This window comes from Monomorium pharaonis, chromosome 10, assembly GCF_013373865.1.
Source record: "Monomorium pharaonis isolate MP-MQ-018 chromosome 10, ASM1337386v2, whole genome shotgun sequence".
Lineage (NCBI taxonomy): Eukaryota > Metazoa > Arthropoda > Insecta > Hymenoptera > Formicidae > Monomorium > Monomorium pharaonis.
The window spans coordinates 9,841,232-9,857,062 of NC_050476.1; the positions used below are offsets into that span (position 1 = coordinate 9,841,232).

Sequence of the window (15,831 nt, forward strand, 5' to 3'; positions counted from 1 at the left end):
TGCTTGCAATGTACATGGATTGCATTTGGTCCGTGCGCACGTGCAGTGTGCGCATTTGGTCCGTGTGCATTTGGTCCGTGCGCATTTGGTCTGTGTCCGTTTCGCACTGTGTCCGTTTCGCTCTGTGCGCATTTGGTCTGTGTCTGTTTGTTACTGTGTCCGTTTCGCTCTGTGCGCATTTGGTCTGTGTCCGTTTGTTACTGTGTTCGTTTATTACTGTGTCCGTTTGTTACTGTGTCCGTTTCACTCAGCCTGCTGTGTCCGTTTATTACTGTGCGCATCTGGGACGCTCCCAATTATTTAATCTGTTCCTACTCCTGAATTAATAAATCTTCCTAGGAGATTGCTTACATCGATTCTCAAATAAAATTATAACTGTGATGAAAGAAGAAATGAAAAGATTTGACAAATCTGTCGCCAATCTGTCGTCATTTATGAATACAGATCTGTTGCATATTTGGCGCAAATCTGCTGTGAGTTTACGTTGCAACATCTGTTCTCAATTTGCTGCGTGAATTTGTCATTGTATTGCTAGTGACAGGTCTGCTCTGGTGTTGCACCCAATTTGATATCAGGATTTGGTAACAATTTTTGCTTGCAATTGGAGCGCACTCGAGGACACAGTAGGCCATGGTTTTGGCAGCCTGATTCCGCAAGAAATTTTTAGCAGTCTGCTGGCAATTTTGCAGCAAATGGCTAGCTGGGTATATATATGTATGTACGTGTATATACATATATATGATGTATGTACGCGCCTACGCGCGTGTGTGCGTGTGTATACGAAACATTTATTTATGTACAAAATACAATTTTGTTGCTTACATGTGACGTTATCTTGTTCAGGATTAAAAATTTAATTTTATTGATGAAGAAAGTTGCTTATACAACCGCATCATGACTCTAATATATATTTATAACTGATCTTTTAATATATCAATTTAATATATCAAAAGTTTTTATACAAATGTATAAAATTGTAATATAAAATTGTAATATAAAATATTTAATGTAAAATTATTAATATTACAGTATGTCTTTGCAATATTATAATAATGATTTATTATAATATTAATTTTAATATAATATATGTATATTTAAAATATTGTCTTAAATATAATCAAAATATAATCTTAAGTATGAAAGCAATTAATTTGAAAATTACAAAAAAGTTAATATTAAAATAATAGTTAAAATAGTTGCACAATATTGTATCATTATATTAATATCATTATAATGAACTCATCATTAATAATACATTGTGCATTTGATGTTGCATCAGAGCTACTAAAATCAGCAGTATTATTTTGCCAATAAGGCATTTGATAGCATTTTGCTTCAATTGCACTTACAGGCACAACAAAAGTTTCAGTACTCAACATTGAACACTTAAAAACCCCTACAGAAGTCGATGAAATTCCCACATCATAAAAATTTTTAATACAACGAAATTTCTTAATAACCAAATAATTTGTTTTTTGAAATACCAAAATATTCACAATAATGCAAATAAATTTATCTTGCAATATGCAGCAGCAATTATGAAATTGAAGGCCTAACGTAAATTTCTGTGTCTGTAACTCGGAATGGACCTTTGTGATTTAGAACAAATGCTCGGGCTGGAGCATCGGCTATGAAGCATCTGAGAACAATAATAGATAATCTATTACCTTCAAACATTATTCCCCCCTCTGTGATCACTAAATTCACTTCATCAATAAAATCTTTAAAAAACTCGAAAGCACTAAAAGGTTTACGTTTTCCTCGATAAATACCGATAATTTCGGGCATACTACCGGAAATGTTGGCAATTTTACATTGGATTGGCCAAATTTGGATTTGACCTGATTTGTCTAAGATAGCACCATCGGTACTAAAGTCTATTTCTAAACTTTGAGGAATCATAGCTCGTGAAACATTCCAAAGACTGTTGGTTATTCTTGCTACAAAACCTATATGAATCCAGCTAGCAAAATGACGCAAACTTTGCGCGAAGTTTGCCGCAAACTCGAACAAACCTTTGCAACAAAATTACGACAGGGTGTGTCCGCATTAAGCTTAGCTTTTGCTGGCAAGGCTTGTTGTAAATAGTATGACGCATACTTTATGCAAATAACAGGGATAAAATTTACTAGTAAAGCATAACAACAAATTTGCAGCAAGAACAAAGCAAACCTTGCTATGTACAATATGATAGCAAATTTGTGGCAAGAACAGGACAAATATTGTCGAAATTTAGATCAACAAAAATGATTATTAGACTGAAATATTAGACTGATTAGTCCAATATCAAATGTGAATGGTGCAATCGTACTTGGTTCTCTGTTCTCGACGAGCCCCTTTTATTAATCCAGTAGTTAATCTTTTTCACGAGAAATGCGCCATCTCGAGATAGATAGTAAAGTCAGAAATAAAGTTTAAAACCCGATAATGCAACCCTGTTATTTGCATAAAATGTGCGTCATACTATTTGCGACAAGCCTTGCCAACAAAAACTAAGCTGTTTATGGACACACCTTGTCGCAATTTTTGTGGCGAAAGTATGCTCGGCAAGTTTTATTTTGTTCTTGCTACTAATTTGCCGTTATTCTGTGCTTAACAAGATTTCCTGTTTCTGCCATAAATTTATTGTCATGTCGTGTAGCAAGGTTTGTTCTGTTATTTGCTTAAATTTTGCATTTTATCGTGTCGGAACAAATCTTGTAATTTCTATACGTAATATTTATGTACAAGTCTTTCTCTGTTATTTGCAGCATTGTGTGATGAAAACTTTTGCCGTAAATTTGCTCGAAACTCTTAGAAAACAAAGCAACAGACAATTACTTGTCATAAAATTGTTGTCAAAATTGAAACAATTCTTGCTGTAAAGCTTTCACGATGTGTGATTTTAACAGGCCTGGCTAGCTGGGAAGATATTCGCCAGAAGGAACATTTCTTAATTTAATGGATTTGCAAGGAGTTTTTAATAAAGTTCTTACATCTTTCGGGAGATTTGAGAAACAATTATGATAGCGTAACGTGTTTAAAATCATATTTCCTTGTACATGATTAATACCACTTTCTATAAAACAAGTCGCAAGTTTTTCAGTGAATGTAGATGCATAGTTTACTACGTTATCCTCATATTCATTGTATTCATCATTGTCACTAACATAGGTTGTACTAGTATCTAAAAAGCTTTGTTCATTCTCACTTAAAAAATTCTGAATTAATTACATCAGAGTTTAACTCTAAATTTGAATCATCCGACTGTTCTTTAGTTACTGAATTGTTAATTGGAATAAAATGATTAACAAGATCCTTAAGTTCGAGAGTTTTGTTATGACAACTGCATAATAAATTATTTGATGCTTCGACGCAATTACGTGTCAACTCAGCTACAATTCGTTGACGTTGACGAGAAGAAATGTGGCGAAAAGCACGACGGCTACAAAAATTAGTGCCTATGGATTGTTTAAGATGTTTCATTATTAATGATATATTTTTATATAATGAAATATTACTGTAGATGTTAATCAAGGAGTCAAAATAACATCGACCAATCTGGAAGTAAAACAAAATAAAGAAATTGACATTATTATACCTTTGATAAATAAAAAATAATTCTTGATAAGTATAATTATGGAACTTTTATCAGTTTCTGCATTCTACAATATAAGTTGCATTCCGATATTCATGCGGTTATTACTATAAAGTATTCAAAATTTATAATATACATAACATAAAATATAGATTTTCAATACTAGTAAATATCGGAACAGAATTATAATTGTTTGTCAGTTTGTAAATTAAAAAGAAATAATTTTCACATAATATTTGTGAATAAATCAAAAAGGAAAGAAATAGATAACCTACAATAAATTATTATACAAGAGACAAAAGTCGCAATAATTATACGGGTTAAACAGGTTGAACTGTTAATATTTGTAATTCGCATATGTTTTTTCTTGAATATTACCAAACTGCTTTATTAAAGAGAAACAAATTGATAATAAATAATTTCATAACAATCATGCGACTGTAGTTTATAGGTTAAGGTATAAAGTACATGCAAGAAATAGATATAAATATTGAAATACTTTAGTTTTACCTTTTACTTATTTATGATAGTAAACTTCTTAAAAATTAGTTTTTTAAGTTATTCTGTATGTTCTGTAGGTATTTTGTACATTAATCAAAAACTTGCACGCGCAGTTACTGATATCCATAGAAAGCTTTGAATCAGCGATTGCAGATTGCAGTCCCCGTAGCATACGGTCGCATAGAGAGGGGATGAAGACTAAGGACGGGAGTTCATAGACCGATCTTAAGCTCAAGCATTGTCTTAAGTCTAGCTTCGAGCCGACTTGAGACTTACTTAACCAATGAAATAACAGCATTAACGTCTCAAGATCGTGCTTAAGCTGGAACTTGAATAAGATTCGACTATGAATTCCGGCCTAAGGGCAAAGACCAATCATATTAAAGAATAAGTAAGTGTTCAGTATATGATTGGGTCTTGCCCTTAGTCTTCATCCCTTCCCCATGCGACCGTATGCTATCGGCCCTGACGCCTCTTTCTCGAGACTGTCTAAAACCATCATTGAACGAAGCAATAAGTAATAAAATATTACTAATCCATAATATATATTATTAAGAAAAAAGTTGCAAAAGACGATTTTGTAATTAATCGGCTTATCGGCATGATATCCCTAATATGAATATTTCCCCACAGCACGGGGAGCTCCCGGGGAGCTCCCGAGGAGCTTACAAAATTTTTCATAAGCTTCATTTAGGCTTCCGAAAAATTCGCGCGGAGCTCCCTGGGAGCTGCTATGTCGGCTTTTGAGAGCTCCTTGAGAACTTCATTTGAGCTCGCAGAGAGTTTATAAATCATGTTTTAACAGCTCCCCGCGAGCTTCAACGTAATTCCCGGGAAGCTTTTATACAAGCTTCCTGAGAGCTTCATCTAAGCTCGCAAGAAGTTCAGAAATTATGTTTTAAGAGCTCTCTACGAGCTTCAAAATAATTCTCGAAAAATTTCTATATAAGCTTCCCGGGAGCTCTTATGTCCGCTTTTGGGAGCTTCCTGAGAGCTTAGATGAAGCTATCAGGGAGCTTATATAGAACCCCTACAGCATGAAATATTGCTGCAACGTTGCAGAAATATTATTTTGCAAGATTGGAATATTGCAGAAAATATTATTGCAATATTGCAGCAATATTTCTATGTCCGCTCCAAAACAATATTGTGCAATATTTCTGCAATATTTCAGCAATATTCTCCGTAAGATTTCTGTAATATTTCAGCAATATTGCTGCAATATTTCTTGTAAGATTGCTGTAATATTTCTGAAACGTTAATGCGCAATATGAAGGAAATGTTGCAGGTGGTTAAATTAATCAATTAATATGTAAGATGTGTATTATACAAAAAACGGGAAATGAATTTATTGTCATACCGTTACGGCACAATAATTTAAAAAATTAATAATTAAAAAAGTAATTAATTAAATTAACATACACCAACGGATATCGAATATCGTTCCATTCTAGATTTAGGTAAGCATTAAAATGAAGCAAGTCCAGAAAATGCCCATCCTGATCAATTTATACGCTAGAATTACACATGCATGTATGGTTCACACATGTTTAATTAATGTATGATATATATAAGTCAGAGTGAACATCTTTTGGACTTGCTTCACTCAATCTAGTATTGAACGCAACGCTGTCGTGATTACAGAATTTGTTGTACATCTATGTATCTTTTAGCTCTAATCTTACATAAAAATTTAAAATAAAAATATCCTGCTCTATTTTTTTATTTGTCCCTTAAAACTATGTAAAATATTACTTATTGTTAGTTCTAGATTAAGAAATACGGATTATAGGGAAATAAATTTTGCAAGGTTGCAATATAATATTGCCACAATATTGTGCAATATCTGTTAGGAAATATTACATTTGTAATATTGCTACAATATTGCACAACATCTGCTAAGAAATATTACATTTGTAATATTGCTGCAATATTGTGCAACATTTGCTAGAGAATATTATATTTGTAATATTGCTACAATATTTCTGCAATATTGGTTATATTATGCACTATTGCAATATTTCTGCAACGTTGCAGCAATATTTCATGCTGTAGGGGAAGCTTCACGGGAATTATTTTGAAGCTCGCAAGGAGTTCTTAAAACATTATTTCTGAACTCCCTGCGAGCTTAAATAAAGCTCTCAAAGAGCTCTCAAAAGCGGACATAGGAGCTGCCGGAAAAAATTTTATTTTTATATTTTCTCAATTTTTGGAAGCTCTCTGAGTTGCGAAGGCCCACGAACTCTCTTCGTGTAACAAAAACAATATACTACACTTTGCTGCTAGTGAAATACTAACTGCTGGGTAAGCCGTGAGTGATGGTTTTCTTTTATAAGCCTTTTGGAGTAAATTTTCTCACGAGAAGGAGCGCCGTGCCTTCGCTTAGTGGCGATCTTGCGAACTACTCGCGGCTATATGACTATACATGCAGTACATTAATTTACCCGATATGTTCAATCTTTGGGAGTTTATTTTGTCGAATTTTGTAAACTTCTTGAAAACTCAGCAAAACGAACTCCCTGGGAGCTTGTTTTGTCGAATTTTGTAAGCTTCTCGGAAACTCAACAAAACGAACTCCCTGGGAGCTTGTTTTGTCGAATTTTGTAAGCTTCTCGGGAGCTCAGCAAAATAAACTCTCTGGGAGCTTGTTTTGTCGAATTTTGTAAGGTTCTCGGAAACTCAGCAAAACGAACTCCCTGGGAGCTTGTTTTGTCGAATTTTGTAAGGTTCTCGGAAACTCAGCAAAACGAACTCCCTGAGAGCTTGTTTTGTGGAATTTTGTAAGCTCCTCGAGAGCTCAGCAAAATGAACTCCCTGGGAGCTTAATCAGAGCTTTGTGCTGTATGTGATAATTACACATAATATATCGTTTTAGTAAAATATATGCATTATATATATGTATTATATATTATATTACATATAACGTATATATACATTGTGTGTGTGTGTGTGTGTGCGTGTGTGTGTGTGTGCGGGCGGGCGTGCGTGCGTGCGTTCGTGAGTGCGTGCGTGCGTGCGTGCGTGCGTGCGTGCGTGCGTGCGTGCGTGCGTGCGTGCGTGCGTGCGTGTGTGTGTGTGTGTGTGTGTGTGTGTGTGTGTGTGTGTGTGTGTGTAACGTATTACAATTAAAATAGCATTATAATAAATTTTAGCATTTTGTTCTAAATACTTATTAAGAATAAATAAAAAATTTCTTGTAGTCTTATTTTCACATTTTTTACCATTAAAAAATTATTCTATCTTCAAACACCTTTGAAAAAATCTTTAATTTCTTAAAGTTAGATTGAATTTTTTTTTTAAATATAACTGTATCCTTAATCTCTGACAATAAGGTTTATGTGAATATCTACATTGGAATCAAAATAATTTGTTTTTAAATTTGATTTTTAAAAGGTAAATATAATCCCACACAGCACACTTTATCCTAGGGATGCCCTGGGATGTCATTTTGGGATATCGCAATATCGTTGGATATCCGTGGACCGTCTGCGATATCCAAGGATATCCAAGGGATGCACAAATGTCCACCGATTTGACATCCTGTAGATATCTCAAACGATATCCAAAGGATGTCCAAGTAATTTCCTGAGATATCGTAATATACCCTAATGACAAAATTTGTCAGAATTAAAAAAATTTTTTTCAGGATTTCTGATAAATATCCAATTTTTTATAAGAATTGAAACGTTTCTCGGAAAAACTTTAAAAATGCAAAATTTTTATTAATTTAGAAAATTGAATTTTTCTAAGTATTTTTGAGAGTTTCTAAGAATTGAAAAAAAACTTGAACAAAAAATAAAAAATTCTAATTATTTTTACGGTAATCTTGTAAGAGGAAGAAGACTATAACAACATGTTTCAGCCAAGCCACAGTCGTACCCGTTAAAGCATGTTTAATCTCTATATCTGAAAAAACGGTCACCCATCCAAGTGTCAACCATCACCGACGTTGCTTGACTTCGAAGACCGTACGCATCCTAACGCCACGTAATAATCCATGAACACTTGTCTATGCATACATATTTGTTATAGATTATTACAATAGATGTTATCATAAAGATGAAATATGTATAGTTAACTTACATTTTTATGAATAAATATGAAGGTTTAGTTTTTTATTCATTTTTACATATGCATGCAAAATAGCATGTGGAATAACTTATTACAAAGTTTGTTTTTGCTCTGTTTGTATAAAATCAAAAAAAATTTTTAATGTCATTTTTTATAATTTTTTAGTATTATTAATATATACCATATTATTTCGATAAGTGTACTTTCTTTATGTTCTGTTTTAATCTGTTTCTTATGTCCGATTTCTTCACTTCCCGATAAAGTTACCCGGAGGATAAATATCAAATTTGACCAATCACGTGCATGGATCTGGTAGTTTATTTCCTGGATAATTTTAACCGCAAGATAACTGGACATGAAGAAATCGGGCATTAGAGATTTAATTAATGCTTTTGTCACTCTTTTATTACATGATAATTCACTTTTCCTTTACACTTGATTTACGCTCTATTAATTGTAGAGATAAAAGATATGATAGGATATTATCTGGATGTAATAGGATATCGTAAGATTTTATAGAATATCTTACAATATCTTATAATATTTTAAGATATTTTTTGGGGATATCCCGGGAGCTACTCATTGAGATATCCGTAGGATCGCCTTCGTCTGTCTGGGATAGTTTGGGATATCCTCAGGATAAAATGCTGTGTGGGATTTGACCATTTTTATTAATAAAATATTTTTTTGGTTTGCAAGTTACTCTATTGCAATTAGACCGCAATGGTGCAATTACACTGCAAAATATTAAAGCATCATTGTTATTAGATTGCAGCAACGATGAAATGTTTGCTTTTACAAAAATTGCAACAAGACATAGTAATATTGCAATGCAATAAAACAATCCCAGATAGACAAACGTGCTGAAGCATAAAAGTGGCAAGCCTTGTCGGATTTGTTTGTCGTTGCTATGCTGGACCTAGTGCAGCACATGTTACATACAAAACTTTATACGTTTAAAAACTATAATTTTAATAATATAATTTATTCGTATATAAATTAATAATGTTTTGTTAATAATATTATTTGAAATTGTTACTGAAATTAAAGTTTTGATGAGAAACATTGCATAAAAATTGTTAAGCTCAGTGTTGGAATAACTATTCGTATTAGCGATAGATAATCAACGTGATCCCCATACAGCACAAAGCTCCGATTAAGCTCCCAGGGAGTTCATTTTGCTGAGCTCCCAAGGAGCTTACAAAATTTGACAAAACAAGCTCCCAAGAAGTTTGTTTTGCTGAGTTTCCGAGAACCTTACAAAATTCGACAAAACGGGAGCGTCCCAGATGCGCACAGTAATAAACGGACACAGCAGGCTGAGTGAAACGGACACAGTAACAAACGGACACAGACCAAACGGATACAGTAATAAACGGACACAGTAACAAACGGACACAGACCAAATGCGCACAGAGCGAAACGGATACAGTGCGAAACGGACACAGTAACAAACGGACACAGACTAAATGCGCACAGAGCGAAACGGACACAGTGCGAAACGGACACAGACCAAATGCGCACGGACCAAATGCACACGGACCAAATGCGCACACTGCACATGCGCACACTGCACGTGCGCACGGACCAAATGCAATCCATGTACATTGCAAGCAGAGTAAAGTCCACATAAGTTAGCGACTTGGACGAGGTGGGTGCGGGAGGGGGGCCGAAGGCCGTGTGTGTGTGTGTGTGTGTGTGTGTGTGTGTGTGTGTGTGTGTGTGTGTGTGCGTGCAAAGCATTCACTGCATCACATGGGTTTGCGACTTTCCGTGTATGCATTTGGTCTGTGCGCATGTGCAGTGTGCGCATTTGGTCTGTGTCCGTTTCGCACTGTGTCCGTTTCGCTCTGTGCGCATTTGGTCTGTGTCCGTTTGTTACTGTGTCCGTTTCGCACTGTATCCGTTTGTTACTGTGTCCGTTTGGCACTGTGTCCGTTTGTTACTGTGTCCGTTTCGCACTGTATCCGTTTATTACTGTGTCCGTTTGGTCTGTGTCCGTTTGTTACTGTGTCTGTTTCACTCAGCTTGCTGTGTCCGTTTATTACTGTGCGCGTCTGGGACTCACTCGACAAAACAAGCTCTCAGGGAGTTCATTTTACTGAGCTCTCGGGGAGCTCACAAAATTCGACAAAACAAGCTCCCAGGGAGTTCGTTTTGCTGAGTTTCCGAGAACCTTACAAAATTCGACAAAACAAGCTCCCAGAGAGTTTATTTTGCTGAGCTCCCGAGAAGCTTACAAAATTCGACAAAACAAGCTCCCAGGGAGTTCGTTTTGTTGAGTTTCCGAGAAGCTTACAAAATTCGACAAAACAAGCTCCCAGGGAGTTCGTTTTGCTGAGTTTTCAAGAAGTTTACAAAATTCGACAAAACAAACTCCCAGAGATTGAACATATCGGGTAAATTAATGTACTGCATGTATAGTCATATAGCCGCGAGTAGTTCGCAAGAGCGCCACTAGGCGAAGGCACGGCGCTCCTTCTCGTGAGAAAATTTTCTCCAAAAGGCTTACAAAAGAAAACCATCACTCACGGCTTACCCAGCAGTTAGTATTTCACTAGCAGCAAAGTGTAGTATATATTGTTTTCGTTACACGAAGAGAGTTCGTGGGCCTTCGCAACTTAGAGAGAGTTTCCGAAAATTGAGAAAAAATAAAATTTTTTTTGGCAGCTCCTATGTCCGCTTTTGAGAGCTCCCTGAAAGCTTTATTTAAGCTCGCAGGGAGTTCAGAAATAATGTTTTAAGAATTCCCTGCGAGCTTCAAAATAATTCCCGTGAAGCTTCTATATAAGCTTCCTGATAGCTTCATTTAAGCTCTCAGGGAGCTCCCAAAAGCGGACATAAGAGCTCCCGGGAAGCTTATATAGAAATTTCCCGAGAATTATTTTGAAGCTCGCAGAGAGCTCCTTGCGAGCTTAGATGAAGCTCTCAGGAAGCTTGTATAAAAGCTTCCCGGGAATTACTTTGAAGCTCGCAGGAAGCTCTTAAAACATGATTTATAAACTCCCTGCAAGCTCAAATGAAGCTCTCAAGGAGCTTTCAAAAGCGGACATAGCAGCTCCCAGGGAGCTCCGTGCGAATTTTTTGGAAGCTTAAATGAAGTTTATGAAAAATTTTGTGAGTTTCTCGGGAGCTCCCCGTGCTGTGTGGGATACTTAATTGAACACAATTTCTCTTCTATATTTATAAAAAGAATATGATGCAACTAGTTCGAGTATCGTGCTCATTGAAACTATCAACTATAGGCATATTTCTCATAGTGAGGGGGAAACGGTTAGAACGTGCAGGTAGAAACTTGAACGATTGTTCAAAATTGAAATTTTCATAAATTATGTTTATATAAAAAAAAATATTGTTTTTTATCTAGAAATCTATTTTTTGTAATTTTTTCTGCACAAATAAATTTTTAAATTACAAAAAAGTTAAAGTTTATGTGTTTTAAAAATAATTAATTAAAATTATAAATTAAATTATTTAAATAAATAAAGTTAAATTAGGTGTACATAATTTTTTAACTTTAATTTTTAATTTTTCTATTGGATTAGCTCTGTGCTTGGTCAACGCAGCTATATACCGCAACACAGAAAATTAAATTGATTCAACTCGTTGCGTGGAGCAGATTTCGCGAATGCGTGTGCACGCTGCGTACGATAATGGCTTAGTTTACATCGTGCATTTGATGCGCGTATCAGGTACCATATTCGTATCAAATTCGTACTAAATATTTAGTACGCACGATGTAAACGCTGCCGGATCAATTTGGTACGAGCGTATCAAGTAGGAGTATCGTACTAAACTGATACGCGTACCAAGTGATACAAATGTCGATGTAAACGCATAAAACGCATTTTAGAGAGAATTTAGCAATTGAGCATAACCTCAGTGCTAAAATCTAAAAACCGGTGTGAAAATGTCTTAGTAGGAGACATCAACATGAATTAAATTTGTATTATATTTTTCACAGTACATGCTTAGTACATTCGATGTAAACGCGCCCGTACTAAGGCTTTGGTGCGCACCAAACTTAATACGCGTACTAAGGTTTTGACGATGTAAACTAAGCCATTGTCACTTTACTTAGGGCCACCGCACAAACTCTTCCATAACGCGTTACGTTACGTTAAGTACTCCATACGAACCTAAGTTGTACTTAAAATTTAACTTAAATCAACGCACAAAGAAATCCTTAACGTAAGTTCTTAAGTTCTTACGTTAAGGATTTCTTTGTGCGTTGATTTAAGTTAAATTTTAAGTACAACTTAGGTTCGTATGGAGTACTTAACGTAACGTAACGCGTTATGGAAGAGTTTGTGCGGTGGCCCTTACGCGTCTGCGAATTGCGTCTGGCGTGTTGCGACCTATGTAGACAGGCCTTTACGCGTATCGCGTAACCAATGAATTTACACGATTGACATTTCTGTTGGAACATTCTAAAAGAATGAACGATATGATTGTCATTGACATAAGCTGCATAAGCATAGCATAAGAGCTCTAGGCCAATAAGCATCTTATGTATATCAATATATGGCGGCTTTTTGCTGGGAACTGATGGGTTCAACGATCTTAGGCTGAAATCACATGGTGCGGAATAGAACGTGCGTCATAGAAGCAGCCAATCAGAGCTTTGCCACATCAGAATGCGTTAATGCGGCAAAGCTGTGATTGGCTGCTTCTATGACGCACGTTCTATTTCGCAGATCTATTCGGCACCATGTGATTTTGGTCTTAGGCTGAAATCACATGGTGCGGAATAGAGCTGCGGAATAGAACGTGCGTCATAGAAGCAGCCAATCAGAGCTTTGCCACATCAGAATGCGTTAATGCGGCAAAGCTGTGATTGGCTGCTTCTATGACGCACGTTCTATTTCGCAGATCTATTCGGCACCATGTGATTTTGGTCTTAGGCTGAAATCACATGGTGCGGAATAGAGCTGCGGAATAGAACGTGCGTCATAGAAGCAGCCAATCAGAGCTTTGCCACATCAGAATGCGTTAATGCGGCAAAGCTGTGATTGGCTGCTTCTATGACGCACGTTCTATTTCGCAGATCTATTCGGCACCATGTGATTTTGGTCTTAGGCTGAAATCACATGGTGCGAAATAGAGCTGCGGAATAGAACGTGCGTCATAGAAGCAGCCAATCAGAGCTTTGCCACATCAGAATGCGTTAATGCGGCAAAGCTGTGATTGGCTGCTTCTATGACGCACGTTCTATTTCGCAGATCTATTCAGCACCATGTGATTTTGGTCTTAGGCTGAAATCACATGGTGCGGAATAGAGCTGCGGAATAGAACGTGCGTCATAAAAGCAGCCAATCAGAGCTTTGCCACATCAGAATGTGTTGATGCGGCAAAGCTCTGATTGGCTGCTTTTATGACACACGTTCTATTCCGCAGCTCTATTCCGCACCATGTAATTTTGGCCTTAAGGTGCAATTTCATGCGAGCGAAGAAAAGCTGGCGTTTACCCCCTCTTCTTCGATTTTCAATAATATGACTGTGGCTACGATCCACTTGACGTTACAAACGTTTCAAAGCATTCTTTGATTGGTCAATTCGTAAAAATCTTTGTTTCGATTGGTCAATCAAACACTTTGAAGCATTTGTAACGTCAAGTGCACCGCAGCCTGTATCAGCTAAAACACGCTGAAAGTTCGACTCAGTCCAACTATCAGCGAAGCACGCCAAATACAAAATATAAAATTAACGTCATGATGGAACAGATAAAATAATAAAATATATTTTGAATAAAATAAAAATGGAAAAATATTAATTTTTAATAGGATATAAAAATACTGAAACAAAATTGTCATATATAGTATATATTATTAATAATATATCCCAAATAGCAATAAATATTTATTAAATATTTATAAAATATTTATAAGATGGAAAAATATTTATGATAAATATTTTGTACATATTTTTATGTCCGAGTTTGTCGGTATAAAAAAAATTATAATAAATATGAAAATATTTAAAATAAATATATCATTATTATCAAAGGAAAAATATTTCAAGTTCATATACCATAAATATTTTTCAGTACATTTTAAAAATATATTCTATATAATGTTGATAATAATTTTTGTATCATTTCTAAATGGTTTATGAAAAATAATTATATAATCTTTAAAAAATATTTTTTGAAAATAAATTTGTAAAATATTTATAAACATTTATGATAATATTTATAAAATATTTATAAGAAAAAAAAATATTTATGATAAATATTTTGTACATATTTTTATGTCCGAGTTTGTCAGATATAAAAAAAATTATAATAAATATGAAAATATTTAAAATAAATATACCATTATTATCAAAGAATATAAAAAATATTTCAAGTTCATATACCATAAATATTTTTTAGTACATTTTAAAAATATATTCTATATATTGTTGATAATAATTTTTGTATCATTTTTAAATGATTTATGAAAAATAATTATATAATCTTAAAAAAATATTTTTTTAAAAATAAATTTGTAAAGTATCCCAGCAAACACAGAACATAGCAGCAACATTGCGTCAATGTTATAACATTGTAGCAACATCACAGCAATATTACAACATTGCCGCAATGTTGCTGCAATGTTCTGTGTTTGCTGGGTATTTATAAATATTTATGATAATATTTTGTGCTATTTGGGAAGTTCTTGTTGATTGCAATGCTGATTGTATACAAATACACAGTAAATAAACAGAAAGTCAGCGAAGACATACTCCATAAAAAGATAAAAGTGGAAATAAAAAGCCAGCTTTTCTTCGCTCCATGAAAAAGAAGGAGGCAAATAGCGATAGCTAAGCGACGCTGCTTTTTATTGGATGGTGAGGGGGTAAAAGCCAGTTTTGCTTCGCTCGCATGAAATTGCACCTTTATGCTATGCATATGCAGCTTATGTCATTTCGTATGTGATGGCCCTTATGCTAAAACTCCATGTCTGCGGTGAGTTCCGGCAAACGCATGCGGTGATCAATCAGCAACCAGACGCAGGTCGGGTTCCGGTAAGTCACAGCAAGCGCTTGAATTCGGATTGGTCACCGCATGCGTTTGCCGGAGTTCACCGCATACATGGAGTTTTAGTATTAGCCCTAGTCTACAATAGCCTTGTTCGTTTTGTCTGTTCTGGGTCTACTCCGAGCTAAAGACCTATAATCAAAGATTCGCCAATGGCGAACCCAATTTTGATTGGTCACTTGAGTCACATGGTTTGACTCAAGACATCCGCCATTGCGTACCCACGCTGGGCGAAGAAGAGGGGAGAGTGCTCTGTGAGTGCTTTCCATTTAATGACACAAGTCGACACAAGTGTCGTTCTATCTTTGTTACTCATTGAACATAAAAAAAGATAGAACATAAAAAATTATAATAATAATTGAACATAAAAAAAGATAGAACGATGCTTGTGTCGACTTGTGTTACTAAATGGAAAGCACCCTGTGTTGAGCAGTATAGGTTAAACGAATATGTGTCAGAAATTATAAGGTAATTCAATCTCTGCACTCTAGGGTCACTATATTTTGACGATACACTCAGGAAGAACAAGAAAAATTAAATTTGCATCTGTTATATGGCTGCGTACAACTTGGAGCAGGCTCGCATTGTTTACTATCTCCACTACTCCAGACCCCAGCCCCAAACCCCAGCCCCCGGCCCCAGCTCCCATCAAGGGTCTGTT

At 35.4% G+C, this 15,831-nt stretch overlaps 1 protein-coding gene across 3 annotated transcripts in view; it reads right to left on the bottom strand.

Moving 5' to 3' along the window:
* The window catches only part of LOC118647617, a 52,176-nt gene that overhangs the window by 7,418 nt on the left and 28,927 nt on the right, over positions 1-15,831 (bottom strand). The gene's annotated exons all lie outside the window — the stretch shown is intronic.